The sequence below is a fragment of the Taudactylus pleione genome, unplaced genomic scaffold (assembly GCF_031769625.1).
Source record: "Taudactylus pleione unplaced genomic scaffold, aTauple2 ptg000179l, whole genome shotgun sequence".
Lineage (NCBI taxonomy): Eukaryota > Metazoa > Chordata > Amphibia > Anura > Myobatrachidae > Taudactylus > Taudactylus pleione.
In genome coordinates, this window is record NW_028284581.1 from 2,689,052 (window position 1) to 2,705,564 (window position 16,513).

A 16,513-nucleotide genomic window follows, 5' to 3' on the forward strand; every position below is an offset into this window, starting at 1 on the left:
GTGGGCCTGTCAGATTCCGATTACCTGCTCGTTTTTTCTGCCTACCTCCCTCAATCGTATCATGCCAATCAATGTATCAATTAGCTTAATTGTTTTTTTTTTTTCAACACAATGCAATAAACTTTAATCTTGTCCGTGTTTGTGTTTACTCGCAGAATACGTACGGCTGAAACCTTCGCTTTTATTGTTCAAAAGACATGTTAGCCCCAATTAAACAATTGTTCTATTTGTTTGTATCCCCACAAATTTTCTGTGGTTCATTCCTTTATTTAAATTTGCTTGCGCATGTCACTGCATCAAGCCTATCATAACTCTCAAGAAATTTGTGGCCCTGTCGGACACATGACTCATACACTAACCAATAGAATTTGTCCTGTTAATTTCCCAAATACATTAGCCAATCAAATTTTTTTTTGGGTGCTTTATTAAAAATAATTTTCTAAAAATACACCATTGCCATCATGAGATCCGCCGCATTCACCAGGCGCGAACTGCTGGTGCTCACGGAGGTGATGGACAGGCGGATCACCAGTCAGCCTCCACCCATCTCAAATAGCCGAAAGCGTTCCGCATATGCGGAGGTACGTCGCCGCCTGCGCTCCATCGGCTCACGCCGATATATTGGCCAGCTGTAGCGCAGGTGGTCGGACCTGCACCGGCGTACGCCCCGCTTGCTGGCATGCTTTCGCATGCAGATCGAGGAAAGTAAGTTTTATGGACTGTGGTTTTCAAGTTTATCTTGTGGGCCCTAACTGCGTGTGCATGTTTTCATGTCTGTCCTATTTAGTCATTGTAGTCATATCTGCATGTGCATGTTTTCATGTCTGTCCTATTTAGTCATTGTAGTCATATCTGCATGTGCATGTTTTCATGTCTGTCCTATTTAGTCATTGTAGTCATATCTGCATGTGCATGTTTTCATGTCTGTCCTATTTAGTCATTGTAGTCATATCTGCATGTGCATGTTTTCATGTCTGTCCTATTTAGTCATTGTACTTATATATATATTTTTTTTATTTGGATTCCTGTTGAAACTAACCACAATATATTTTACATCTTTTAGGGGCACAGCAAAGACTACGGCGTCATCGGCAGACAAGACGCCGGTCCCGGCCCCTCTCTCCAACCCCCATTTCCTCAATTACCCCCTCCTCCCCAGACCCTGTGGCCGAGATTTCTGGTCTACTTCCCCTCCAGCCCAATTCACCCTCTCCTCCATCCGCCCCTCCTCCAAATACCCCCTCCCAGGATTCTTCAAACACCCTGCCCCTAGGTTTGGGGAATGTAGCCACCTCCGAGGTGGTCGAGGGAGTGGCTTCTCGCTCTGGCGTTTTGCCGAACGGTATGTTTTTTTTTTTTGTTTTGGGCACCACAAACTGTTTGTATGTAATCATGTGTCGTCCCCATTTTTGTTGGCTTTCTGTCGCCTTAGGGTATTTTTGGTGGTTGTCTTTACCTGTTCCTGCTGATTTCACCATACACATATCACACCTGTGTGCATTTTTTTAGGGCCCTTGTATTTTTGGCCTAGGGCATTTTGGGGTGCTGGGTTTTATCCGTGTAATGTTTTTTTTTGCCACAAGCTTTTAAGTTTTGGTTTGCTTGTTTAGTGTTTTTTTTGAATGTTGCTTCATTATTGATGTATTAATCCCCAAACTTTTGTCACCCACAGAGGAACAGAGGCGTCGGGCAGAAATCTGTCAGTGTGTGGCACGTATGCGGGAGCAAGTCACCGGGCTTCTGCAGGGCCTTGACCATCTGGCGGTCCTCCTTAGGAATTAGTTTTTTTTTATTTATTTTTTCAAATTGTTTACAAATAAATCAGTTTTAATTCACGCTCTGTCTCATGCGTTTTTAGTAAATCCAAGATTCTTTACACTGACATAAGTACTCTTCAAGCAAGGATTGCCAAAGAATCTCACTACAGATTGTGTGTTGTATTTTGAAGGCAAACAGGCACAAGAAACACCTCCCAGTACCAATGTCATTTTCCTTTTTTGGGGTGGACAACATGATAGTTTACAACATTTTACAGGTTCCTATTTGGTGCCCAATCTGCTTAGGCCAATCTTACGAAGGCAACTGATTGTACAGGATTCCTTGGTGTGTTGGTTAGTACCCCGAATACATATTACATTTTAGCTCCACTTGCTTCATTACTGGGTTACCCCTTAGGTAAAATTAATGTTTGGGAGTTTGTTTACACTTGCTTCTAACGTGCCCAAAAAGGAAACAAATTACACTCTCCAAATATTTATTCACAACAGAAATCAAAAAACAAAGTGGTCACTCACAAACAAAACACACAGTGATAATCAGAAATACACCACATACCAAAAACAGGAAACAAACACACAACAAATCAAGAACTGGTTGACGAAGGTCCATGCCCACATGATTTCAAAAATATGGCGTTGCAATATGGGTGTCAGAATATATTCCCGAAGTTTCCACATAAAGGTTTTTGAAGGGTAGCAGGAAGTAGTCATCGTGGGAGTGGCAAAGATTATGCAAACAAACAGAAGATGGGGCAAGAATTAATATCAAAAAAGATGAACGCCAAAAAACCATAACACATTGGGTATACACACTGTTGTTTGGTCAATAATTACCTAAAATATCGGGCCACCACATCATCGCGTATGGCCCCCCCACATACTGACCTCCGACCAACCTCGGGGGGGCCATCCTCAGGTAAGGCATCCTCTGGCTGCATTGGGACACCACTCCTTATGGCGATGTTGTGAAATATCCCACACAGGACCACAATTTTCGAAACCATATCCGGCAAATACATGAGCTCGCCACCAGAGCGGTGGAGGCATCTGAATCGGCCTTTTCACAGGCCGATACAGCGCTCCACCACTTGCCTGGTGGCTGTAAGTGCGGTATTAAACTCACTTTGTGGGCCTGGTGTGGGAGCCAAATAAGGAGTGAGCAGCCAGGGCATGCAAGGGTATCCACTGTCTCCTGTGAAAAAGAATAGACAACATCAGGATCACTGTGTATCAAGCTTAACATTGTTATGTACTAAAGGTCTCCACTTACCCAGAAGCCACGCATCACCAGCTTGTAGGTTGTTTAATTTGTGCCATATCCCTGATTGCCGGATGACGAAGGAGTCATTCATGTGCACTTCCTGGTAATTTTGCATTCAGGGACAGGATCTGGAGGGAGGCCACATACCACCATTACATTCAGGGAGTGATAGTGTTTACGGTTGCGAAATATTGCCTCCAGCCGTGCTGGAAGCTGAAGTGGTATGTGAGTACCATCCACAACCCCTATGATGTGTGGGAAGCCAGCTATTTGGTAAAAATTGGCCTTGGCCACACTAAGGGCACCCATATCCAAAGGCATTTTAATAAAATGATGGAGGTGCTTGAAAAGTGCCTCCATCACTGCCCTCAGGATCCTGGAAAAGGAGGATTGTGAGATGCCCGCCACTATTCCCACCGTTGTTTGAAACGATCCTGAGGCACAGAAATGTAACACCGCCATAAATTGCGTAAGTGGTGGTATTGCTGTTGGACTGTCAATTTGCCGCTCAAGATCACTCTCTATTAATGAGAGAGTGTCTATGATGATTTTGGGAGGAAGACAGTAGTGTCTTAAAACCTCATCATCGGGCATTCCAAAAAGGGTGACACGTGTTCGAAATATCTGGGGCCTTGCACGCCTACGATGCCTACGCCTGGGACGAGATTGAGGTTGGTCGGCTTCCGGGAGCATGGCCAGAACAATCCGCCCAAGATCAACCTGAAATGGAAAGATTTGAATGTAAGGCTTTGGACCCACCCCAAAAGAAAATTAAAACAACTTAGCTTGATGATACCATCCATTGCTGCTTACATGCCGGGGTATTGTCATGATACATCAAAACTGAAAATAATCCCAATATTAATTTGTAAAAGTTTAGTCTGTGCATTTATGTTTCTAAATTTGGTGCTAGACAAAACATAAAATAGGCGAAACACACATTTGGGCAAAGGGCAAAACGACATTGCACACAGTACATCAAAATGGGGTCAAATGTAAGCCAAAAATGCTAAAGGGCAACTACAAACAATTTTACAGGATGAATAAGTATTTAAAAACGCGCAAATTAGTTCGCCAATACAAGTCACTATACAAACAGAGAAAAATGCGCTAATTAGTTTGCAAATACAAGTTAATAAACAAACATAGAAAAATGCGCTAATTAGTTCGCAAATACAAGTTAATAAACAAACAGAGAAAAATGCGCTAATTAGTTCGCCAATACAAGTCACTATACAAACAGAGAAAAATGCGCTAATTAGTTTGCAAATACAAGTTAATAAACAAACAGAGAAAAATGCGCTAATTAGTTCGCCAATACAAGTTAAAAAATGGACTTACCAAGAGCAAATATATAAGATTCCCAATCAAAAGGTCTTTGGGTCCGAAATAAAAAAAAACCTAAAAGAGATGAAATTATGGATCAAAAAATTAAGAACAAGAAGAAACAAAATGAGACACCAATTGAACCAAAGTTAGACTTCACAAAACTTACCAAATCAAGAAACGAGGCCAAAAAAAAATACAAAAAAAAAGCAAACGCAAAATAAAAACGCAAATCTAGCAAACAAAATAAACTCCAAACGCCAACTCCTTAATCCGCAAACAAGAAACTCCAACCAAGGTAACCTCCAACAATCCAAAAACGCCACCTCGACTCGAGACACACCAAGCCATAAATAGTGTTTCGTTTCCCGCACAAATTAAGGAGGGATCATAGGAACGCACAATCAATGATGCGGCCGCAAAATAAGGACGCATGTATAAATACGTCACGAAACCACATTTAAATTCTGGTGTATTTCTTGTTTGGACCTCAGACATGGCTACAGACCAGGGAAACAATGGACAAGAGTCAGGCGGTTTGTCTTTCATGCATTTTGTCTCAATGATTAATTTGAAACATAAGATTGGGCAAGTTGTGAATTTGAGAAATCTGAATATTTACACAAATAGGTGAGGAGGATGACATGGAAGAGGCTGCTGGGCCCAGTATTCCGGCCAAAGCTGCCAAAAAGAAAAGGCAGCCACATTTCACAAGAAAGGAGATGGAGGTTTTGATTCAGAAGTGTGTGGACATCCTGCCACAGGCAGACAGGAATATGAGTACAAGCCAGAAGTGGAGAATGTGGGAAGAGGTAGCCGTTGCTGTCAATAGGGTGGGTGATTATGTCCGTCTAGCCCGGGATGTCAAACGGCGGTAAGTAAACACTTGCCCCCCCTATAAACAAACCACATTTTAAACAAAAGGATAATGGTTCCCATTTTATCCCACAGATGGGGCGACTTCAAATATCGCCTAAAGCAAAAACTCGCGGACAGGGCTAGGCATGCAAGGGGGACAGGTGGGGGTCCCACCCCTGTGTCATTGGAGTTGACGGATTTAGAAGAGCTGGCACAGGGGTGTGTGCAGCCTGTGGAGGTGTTTGGCGTGTCCAACATGGATACGGACATGCCAGACTTTGCGGCTCCTCATGTTGTCCCAGGTAAATCTTGTGATGTCACCAACTCTGAAATGTTAGTGGGCCAATATGTAGATTCTAATGTGAGTCTTGGTCAGGCCCTGGCGGAAAATACCAGGGCCAACATCCGCATCGCCAATGCCCTGGAGCAGCTCGTTCGCCAGCACATGGTGGAGCCGACCTCCCTTCCTGCCGGAACATCAGGATCCTCCACCTCTGGCACAACATCAGCCAATCCTCCAAATGTGCCTAGCCCTGTGCCTAGTCCAGAGGCCACAACATCTGCCTCTGGACAGGCCAGCCCGATGACATCCCGGACCCGGTCTGGCGCCCTCCCTCCCCCAGCCAAACGGGTGAAAAAACGGTGACAGCAATGGCGACTTTTCCCACACTCCTTCTGTGCTTGGCTCATATTCCTTTCTGGTCAAAACTTCCCTCTCCTTTCTTGTGAATTGTTTTTAATTTTGTGTTCTACATTTCATAAATCTTTTATGTTGGCCCAATTATTGTAACTTTGGGAATGAACCCTGCAAAAAAACTTTGCCACAAATTGGTTTTTTTTTTGTTTTTTTGTTTGAGCAGTAAAAAACTGACATTGTATTCTCACATTATTGTCAAAATGGATTTAATTTAATCCTGGGCCAAAAGGCACAAACTGGCAAGAACCACATTTTACATGCCCAAAAAAAAAAGGGCTCTTTAAGGAACGTTTCAAATTGAACATAACGATGCAAATTCAACAGGCCAAAAGAAAAAGGTAAAAACCAAAAAAACATGATGACATTTTTGTTACAATAGGCCCTAACCAACAAATTGAGCCCAAAAGAAACAACCACAAATGTACGTAAATTGATTGTGTAATCATCACATTAGCAGCTATGATTTCCACCTGCGTACGCTTTTGTGCTTACACAAAAAACTGCTTTCAAAACACATACCAAGCCGGTTTTCAATCCAACACTAATTGCTGTTCAGACCACCCGCGATTAATCGCAGCAACATCGTGGAGTGCCGGGATGGAGGAGAAGGCCATCGCCAATGTGGTCGAGTAATCCAGACCCTAAGCTGTGCGAGCATTTTGAAGGGAAAGAGGATCATCCAGTGACGTATGAGTCGGTCCGTACACATTTTACGCTCGCATCTGCTAATGTATGTACGCCCCAAAAACGCCTCGCCACGCCTGCGTTTTTCCATCTCCACCCCCGTCAACACCCAAAAACGCCCTGTTCTGTCAATCACATTTGACATGTCACTTCCTGTACGCTATTTGACGAACGAGACCAAAAAAGCTTGCAATCTGCTGTACGCACATGCGCAGTGTTACACCGACGCAGGCGCGGATAGTCAACATCGGAACGCAACGAGCGTACTGCTGTTTGCGTACGGCTCTGAATGAGGGCCTATATTCTTTATTTATCTTATTGCATTTTTTGATGCTGTACGGAGAAAGTTTTGGTTGGGACAGTTATTTAATTTTTTTTAATTACCTATTGGACTATGGGTCTGATTCAGCAAGCAACGCAAAGGAGAGAACGAACGCACTTGGCCGATGTTTTTGTACTGCGCATGCATATGCATCGCACTGCGTGTGTGCGAACTAGCCAGTGCAATCGGGTAAGTGCACACAGACTACCCGCAGCTTGCACGCAGACCCCTTCTGATATTGATTGACAGGAAGTGCCATTTGTGGGAGGTGACGGGGGGTGGTCGGGCGAATGCAGGCTTGCCTGTGCGTTGGAACGCCGTTTTAGGGGCGTCCATAATTAAGCCAGTGCGGTGACGGACACAGTGATGAGACTCCGTGCACACAAGAAGTTGCCAAGATTCTGCACGAGGTCTGTTCAACCACTATTATGCAAATGCGGTCAATGGTTCTCGATGTTACCGATGTTTATTCTATCTTGCATACTGATCAGGTTTTGATTAAAGGGAGATGGGCGGCTTAACATAGGGCTGGGTGTCTGCATCTTGTGCTGTTGTCTCTGTGCGTATGCATTGATTAGCATATTCTCGCAGCGGATGGGTGCGTGCGTTCTCTCCTTTGCGTTCCTTGCCCTATGTCCCATCTGGTTTTTTAACCATTAATGAGTGTACAAGAAGTATAAAGTTAGGGAATTACTCATTTTCAGGGAGGCAGATTAAAAACATACTTTAACACTTAATTAATAGTACCACACGTCTATGTATCATTAGAAGGAGACAAAATTATATTATTTATTCTAATATGAGGTATTTTTTTTTAGTTTAAAAGGAGGAAAGAAAGCAGAACTTGATATTTATGAGGTCATTAATATATACAGTATATATATATATATATATATATATATATTAGATAAGCAGCACTCTGTGCTATATGCGTGCCGCCGATTTTCAAGTTTATATATATATACTGGTCCTCTGCCATGTTCAATATAAGATACTTACACTAACACATTAACCAAACCACACCAACATACATCTCTTCACTTATCTCAAAATATCTCCCAACCCGACATCTCCGCTCTGCACAAGATCTGTGTCTCTCATCCTTACACATTACTTGTCCCATGCACGGTGAAAGGACTTTTTTCAGGCTGCACCAACCCTGTGGAGTGCCCTCCCACGCACAATAAGAATTTTCGCCAGTCTCCAAACATTCAAGCGTTCTCTGAAAACTCTCCTCTTCTGACAAGCTTATTAGATTCCAGAATCGACTACACAACCTCTTATAGCTTCTCTATCTAACTCCTTTCTTATAGTATACACATATCACATTTTCTCTTTCTGTAATTTCACATCCTCCTAGCCCTAGGCCACCTTCCAGTGTGATTGGATTATACAGCTCCCCAAGAACATCTGCAATCGGGCCAATTTGCAATATATAGCACTTATCTTTGTCTATCACCACCTATTTCCCTATAGAGTGTAAGCTTGCGAACAGGGCCCTCTTACCTTTATGTCTGTCTCTTACAACCCCGTTTTTTTCTATTAATGTTTCAAATTGTAAAGCACAACAGAATATGCTGCACTATATAAGAAACTGTTGATATTAATAATAATATTACATATATATATATATATATATATATATATAAAGCACTAGTCCACAGTACTCACCATTCCTAGATTTGGGGTACAACATGTTATGTTTGTAGCCTGAAGACGGGCAATTAAAGCCCGATACGTTGCTGCACTGGCTGTGCTGTTTTATTTACAAGTCCACCGAGTGCTGCACCTGGAGGTGGTTTTATATATATATATATATTATATATATATATAAAAAAAACAATGCCCTTATTTTGCGCTATGATGTCTAATTGATTGCTGCTCCTCAAGTTGAACCCCTGTTAGTGGGAACAGACAAGTCTAGATGCAAAACAATACTAGAGGGCGCAATGTGGATACTTGTATATAGAATCCTTTTTGATAACATATAAAATGTCCAAACAAAGTTCCTTTTATAGACCGATATTGTTCATATTCAATTATTCCTCATTTGCTGATAATCCAACGAGTTGATAGTAGATTCCATAGACTCCGAATTAATCTCTAAAAAAGACCCGCTCACCAAAGAAAAGACACCCAAGAAATGGCCCAATGGCCTACCATTAGATGCTTTTGAACAATGTATTTATTAAAAAAATTTTGTCATTCAGACATAAAAAAAAATTTCTTGGACATAAAAACTTTCTTACACAATTAATTTTCCAATGACCCAGCAAGGGAAGATGACAATAGATATCCTGCTGTTTCCCCTTTTGGGGTAAGGTGTCACATAGGCAGGTACTATCCCTACTGATTCATGGAAATGCAGCCAACGCGTTTCGTCCGTTAAGACTTCATCAGTGGTATAAACATCTTGAAAATAAAAATAACCAGGGTGAGCTCTAATTCAGGTGTGGGGTCTTAATACGATGTATCAATAATAGCAAAATTGCCATACATACCAAATATGGAAAAATATAAGATCCAACAGAAAGCTGGCGAAATGACGTCCCTAAAGTGGACCTATACATTAAAAAATAACCATCATATAGTACAATCCACAGTAATGTTGTATATAATCACAATCTGATTACTTAATTAAAAAACATATTAGACTGGACTTAAAAGATCATTTTGTAATAGCAACAGCCACATTGCTCTAAATAAAAAAATTAATTGGCTTTAAATTTGATAACACACCAAAAAGGCAAATTCTAAATAAAAATCATCAGACAGACAAATACTTGCCAATGATGATAATGTCATAAATATAAACAGCTTATTCTACTACATGGTACAAAGTTTGCAACAATAACCAAGATGGTACTGGAAGATTTCCTTATACTTACTAATCAAATGAAGCTGCTCGCCAAGTTGTGATGTGCTCTGATCTCAAGATCAAGCTGTAATGAGGTGTGCTAAACCTGCCTCCCTTATATCCTCGACTAGGAGTGATGTCACTTCCTGTTGAGGGATCTGTGTCATTCGGTTATACCTCCCTCTAAAAGTACTTCCCAGGGTTATATATATATATATATATACAGTCAGGTCCATAAATATTGGGACATTGACAGAATTTTCAGATTTTGGCCTCTATTCACCACCACAATGGTTTTGAAATTAAACAAACAAGATGTGCTTTAACTGCAGACTTTCAGATTTAATTTGAGGGTAATTACATCCAAATCGGGTAAACGGTGTAGGAATTACAACAGTTTCAATATGTGCCTCCCACTTTTTAAGGGACCAAAAGTAATGGGACTATCAACTCAAAAGTTATTTCATGGACAGGTGTGAGCTATTCCCTCGTTATCTCATTATCAATTAAGCAGGTAAAAGGTCTGGAGTTGATTCTAGGTGTGACATTTGCATTTGGAATCAGTTGCTATCAACTCTCAATATGAGATCCAAAGAGCTGTCACTATCAGTGAAGCAAGCCATCACAAAGATCAACTTGTACCAGAGTGATGGGAAGAGAAGGAAAGGAACTGCTCATGATCCAAAACATACCACCTCATCAGTGAAGCATGGTGGTGGTAGTGTCATGGCGTGGGCATGTATGGCTGCCAATGGAACTGGTTCCCTTGTATTTATTGATGATGTGACTGCTGACAAAAGCAGCAGAATGAATTCTGAAGTGTTTCGGGCAATATTATATGCTCATATTCAGCCAAATACTTCAGAACTCATTGGACGGCGCTTCACAGTGCAGATGGACAATGATCCGAAGCATACTGCAAAAGCAAACAAAGAGTTTTTTTAAGGCTAAAAAGTGGAATGTTATGCAATGGCCAAGTCAATCCCCTGACCTGAGTCCGATTGAGCATGCATTTCACTTGATGCAGACAAAACTGAAGGGAAAATGCCCCAAGAACAAGCAGGAACTGAAGACATTTGCAGTAGAGGCCTGGCAGAGCATCACCAGGGATGAAACCCAGCGTCTGGTGATGTCTATGCGTTCCAGACTTCAGGCTGTAATTAATGCACAAAAATGGATAGACGGCGCTATTGTCGTACAGCAGATAAAATTGATGGAAACAAAGTATATATCTCTTCAATGAGAATGTTTAATAAATATTAAGAAACACATATAAATAAATAATCCCAATAGGGATTCCTAAAAAGATATAATCCTAAAAAACATGTATAAACAAAAATGGACAATAATGCATATGAATAAGCAACCGGTGAAAAGTGATCTCCGATCCCCAATGATGCGGGGTGTAAAGATGCCCCTGTCTGAATCCAATAATATGGGGCTATATACAATTAGTCACTAGTTTGCTGTATCCCAGAAATACAATGTTGCAAACAAGCCACAGTAGATGATGGCAACACTAGTGTGAACCCCAGTGCAAATGAGCCGGACTTCAGATGGGGGAAACGCTGATAGTCAATCAGTACTGGAGCAATAGTATGAATAAAAGCTCAACAGTACTCACGATCCTCTGTTAGTCCAAGCTGCTGCACTGATACCAAATGCAGCCTCCGTTACTGTCAGCGGTCGTGTCAGACTGAAATGGAGCTGATATCCCAACAGGGTCCCCTGTTCTCTGAACCGCTCCAGCGGCAAGCTGCGTGCAGCGTCAATGTCTGTGGTGGCTGTGAAGAGAAGAGTATGGAGAAGGAAAGGAACTGCTCATGATCCAAAACATACCACCTCATCAGTGAAGCATGGTGGTGGTAGTGTCATGGTGTGGGCATGTATGGCTGCCAATGGAACTGGTTCTCTTGTATTTATTGATGATGTGACTGCTGACAAAAGCAGAATGAATTCTGAAGTGTTTCGGCAATATTATATGCTCATATTCAGTCAAATGCTTCAGAACTCATTGGACGGCGCTTCACAGTGCAGATGGACAATGACCTGAAGTATACTGCAAAAGCAACCAAAGAGTTTTTTAAGACTAAAAAGTGGAATGTTATGCAATGGCCAAGTCAATCCCCTGACCTGAATCCAATTGAGCATGCATTTCACTTGAGAAAGACAAAACTGAAGGGAAAATGTCCCAAGAACAAGCAGGAACTGAAGACATTTGCAGTAGAGGCCTGGCAGAGCATCACCAGGGATGAAACCCAGCATCTGGTGATGTCTATGCGTTCCAGACTTCAGGCTGTAATTGCCTGCAAAGGATTTGCAACAAAGTATTCAAAAGTTAAAGTTTGATTTAGGATTGTTTAGTTTGTCCCATTACTTTTGGCCCTGTAAAAAGTGGGAGGCACATATAGAAACCGTTGTAATTCGTACACCGTTCACCTGATTTGGATGTAATTACCCTCAAATTAAATCTGAAAGTCTGCAGTTAAAGCACATCTTGTTTGTTTCATTTCAAAGCCATTGTGGTGGTAAATAGAGGCCAAAATATGAAAATTCTGTCAATGTCCCAATATTTATGGACCTGACTGTATATACAGTATATAAAGCACTAGTCCACGGCACTCACCATTCCTAGATTTGGGGTGCAACATGGTATGTGGACACATTGTTTAAATAGACACCACAGGGGCTCTGCACTCACCATATTACTTAACAATAATAATAAACAGTGGGGTTTTGGTTCATGAATTATTCAATGCATTTAAGCTTGCAGCCCCCATCAAGGGACCCCACATTACTGCAAGATCCCACATTACTATTGCTCAGAATTATAACATTCTTCAAATAGCTATTACATTAGCTATTACATTACTCAAGGTATGCTATCTGGTTTAAAGCTCACAGCAACTTTGCTTTTAAAGGCGAGACAGTCACCAAGCACACCTGTTGTAAAGCACCTAGGAAAACAGATGACACAAGTTAGATTACACAGGTTAAAAGAGGTGCATGAGACATAGGGACCCAGTCTATATGAGAAGAGAACCCTAGTTCATTAAGTGAATCTACAGTAGCTACAGAGGGCCTGATTCAGAGATGTACGCAATGCAGATATTTACGGTGATCGAGCACTTGCGCTTGCACGAATGCCACACTGTGTACGCACAGTGTAGACTACAATCTTACAGAGCACAGTGAATTTAGCTACTGTACAATGTATTTAGCTATTCAGTTAAAAAGAATATATATGAATGAAAATTAAATGTTCCTGAAAAATGTATACACAGAGAAAGAATCTCTAATTGCTAAAAGGCAGATGGTATAGTGCTAATTTATGACACATATCAGTTTTGTATTAAATTATCAGCATTGAGCAAGGTGCTCAATACCAATCTATTAAGTCCCCACAAGGGGGCAAAGAATCACCAAGTAGAGATACAGGGCCTGTCTCAGAGATGGATGCTGCTGTATCCGAACTTGCATCTGTTGCCAGAGTCGCCACTGCAATAATATGCAAATGCTAGTATCAGTCCTTCCCCTGGTGTAGTAGCCTGCGTCTGAAGGTGCTAAGGCTGAAACGTCCACTTTCAGCGTCTCAGCACATCATAATACCACCAGTGATTCTTTAGACAACACCATCAGCGCACCATTAACACTTGCAACAGCCCTATGACAGGCGCAGTTTCACCGTGTGACTCTGGCCTCCTATGGCTGCGGCTGTGCTTCTGGGAACGCAGTCACTTTCACTTTTCAGAGGAAATCGTTCTCAAATGCTTATGCAATGTGAAACAAAATGGATAAACCGCTTGGGTACTCTGGCTCCTAAGGGGTTAAATAAAGCCAGCTCTGTGGTGGCTGTCTCATTCAGCTGTGAGACAGAACAAAAAGGCAATGAAGGAAAAGTGGAATCACAGGGGTAAATTTACTAAAGTGAGAGTTTTTAGAAGTGGGTTTTAGAAGAGATGTTGCCCATAGCAACCAATCAGATCTTAGCTACTATATTCTAGAAGGTGCTAGTTAAATGTTAAGTAGAATCTGATTGGTTGCTATGGGCAACATCTCTTCTAAAAGTCACTTCTAAAAACTTTCATTTTAGTAAATTTACCCAACACATATACCTTCTGGGAGTCTTTATTTTTGCTGCAACGACTCAACTAAGATGTTAAAATTTTTAAAAAAATACGATATGGCTGCCATGAAGCTTGAAAAGGAAAAGCTCATTCTGGAGCTAAGGAGCTAGTCATTTCAGTATAAATGGGTGAAATCCCACCACTCAAAATGACCTCTGAGATCTGGGGTACAAAATACTGGGAAAATGTAACTTACAGTACAGCTTAAAAGGCTTTTGACCGATCAGTTTTCACGCTTAGAGTTGGCAACAGTGGTTCGAACATCTGAGTTGACACTCAAAAGCGTAACAGAAGTACACACATTTCCCCTCAACGCAGGGAATCCACAAAATATTGGGAAGACCTTTTTTTATCACAAAAATACCTTGATGCGATTGGTCAAAAGTCTTTTGACATTTATGTTTTGTAATTTATGCCCCTACTGAATGCTGTTTACATACAGTCTGTGTTACGGCATTCCCTGATAAGTATGGCGAGTACAGGGAGAAAAGAATACTCTGAACTGTGAGGGAGGCTGTCATATGTGCTCTAAGGTGGGGACGTAGTCAAGCAAGCGTTCCACGCAATTTTGACATCATGCTTCAAATAGACAATGTTTAGAATCGTCTCCAGAGGGTTCAGGACCATGTCAACAAGCCGCGGCAAGGCCGTCACAGGAAAGTCACAACCAAGGTGGACAGGATGATTAGAAATAAGTCGCTGGTCCCTGCAAGTCTGTGTGGCAAATAGCCCAATATTTACGGGAACACTTTAAAATAAATGTCCACAATTCAACTGTAAAGTGTTGATGGAAGGATCACGGCGTATGTGTTGCCGCCCGAGCAATAACCCCTTCATCAGTGCCATGAATAGGAGCGCAAGGGTTGCTTTTCCCAAGGAGCACCTCAACTGGATAGTTACTGATTGTTCCAAGGTGTTATGGAGTGACAAGAGCAAATTTAATCTGATGTACTCTGAATAAAGTATGTCTGTCTCCCGCAAAATCAAAGATACATTACCATGGTGGGGGACAGTTCATGGCTTAGGAGTGTTTCTCTACACCGTGTAGAGGGTATCATGAATCGGTTTGTTTACAGAGAAATCTTACACAGGAACGTTTACACAATCTTGCTGAATCTATGCCTCAATGATGCCAGGCCAAGGTATCAGCAAATGGTGTTGCAACAAAGTACTAGTACTGTTACCTTTAAAAACCCTGTTTTGTGTTGTAATTTTGTTACAGACTATGAAATGAATTAAAGGTTTTGTACTGCCAAACACTTCGGGATATTGTATTTTATTTATGAACATATAGACAAAGAGTGTGTTGTTACCAATTTCTGTTAATTTGTATTAAGTTTATAAAATGATAAGTAGCATTTGTTCACAGTAGGGAACAATAAAGAAATTTACAGAAAACGATTTTCTCAAAAAACTTTTGATCCATACAGCAGAAGCTGAGAAAAGGAGTTAGATACAAGTTGGGCATATTGCACCTGCAATGCGTATATGGTACTAAAAGAGGGGGGCGTGCGCGAGGCCAGGCCCTCGTGACTCGCGGCACGCTCCCTTGAGAAGGAACCACACCCCTTTTGCGAGTGCACAGGGGGAGCCACAGGGCCTGATTCAGCAAGGATCACAATTGCTAATATGCACGCAATCATCCGACTGTTGCATACTGCACATGCGTAAGCATCGCAGTTCCCGTGCATGAACCGACCACTGCGATTGGGACTGCGAATGCAGTGACTATGCAGACCCATCGCAGAGTGATTGACAGGTAGTGCCATTTGGGGGTGGTGACAGGGGGGTGGTAGTCGAAACGCAGGCGTGTCAGTGTGTTTGAACGCCGTTGCATGGGCATGCATAAATTATCCACTATTAGCCTTACGCAGACTGAGTACTTATAGCGTGTGATGAGGTTAGCAATTCCTGAGTAAGGTCAGAGCTTGTGCAAGTGTGCGTGAGGCTGCGATGGTACTCGATGTTACTAATGGTTTTGCAGTCTTGCTAAGTATTACGGATGTGTGTAAAATAAAGTGGGCATCCTTGTGTTGTGCTGCGACGGCAGTAGATTAGCATACTATCGCTGGAATAGTAATTGCTATTGCACTCGCAGTTGCGATCTGTAATGAATCAGGCCCCCAGGGTTTGCACCCCTCGATGGCCACTGCTGCTGGGGGAACGACGGGCCAATTGAAAATGGGGGCGGGGTAAAGGCTTCATGGCAAAGGCCGTGAATACTTATGTACATGTAATTTCTAATTGTTGTTTTTTTAATTAAATTTGCAAAAATCACATAAATACTTTTTACACGTTGTCATTATGGAGTATTTTGTGTAGAATTTTGAGGACAAAAATAAATTTATTTCATTTTTGGAATAAGGCTGTAACATAACAAAATGTGGAAAAAGTGAAGCCTTGTCGAGCAGGTTGATGCTAGATCCTATGTGGCTAAAGGACCTCTGTGACGTATCAACCACGTGACCGCTGCAGGAGGCTGGACCGCTCCTGTGTTACCATCCACGAGGGCATAGAGGGGGAATAAATATTTGTGGCGAGCATAGCGAGCCATAACCTTGTGAATACTTTCCGGATGCACTGTATATCTGCTAAATTGATTT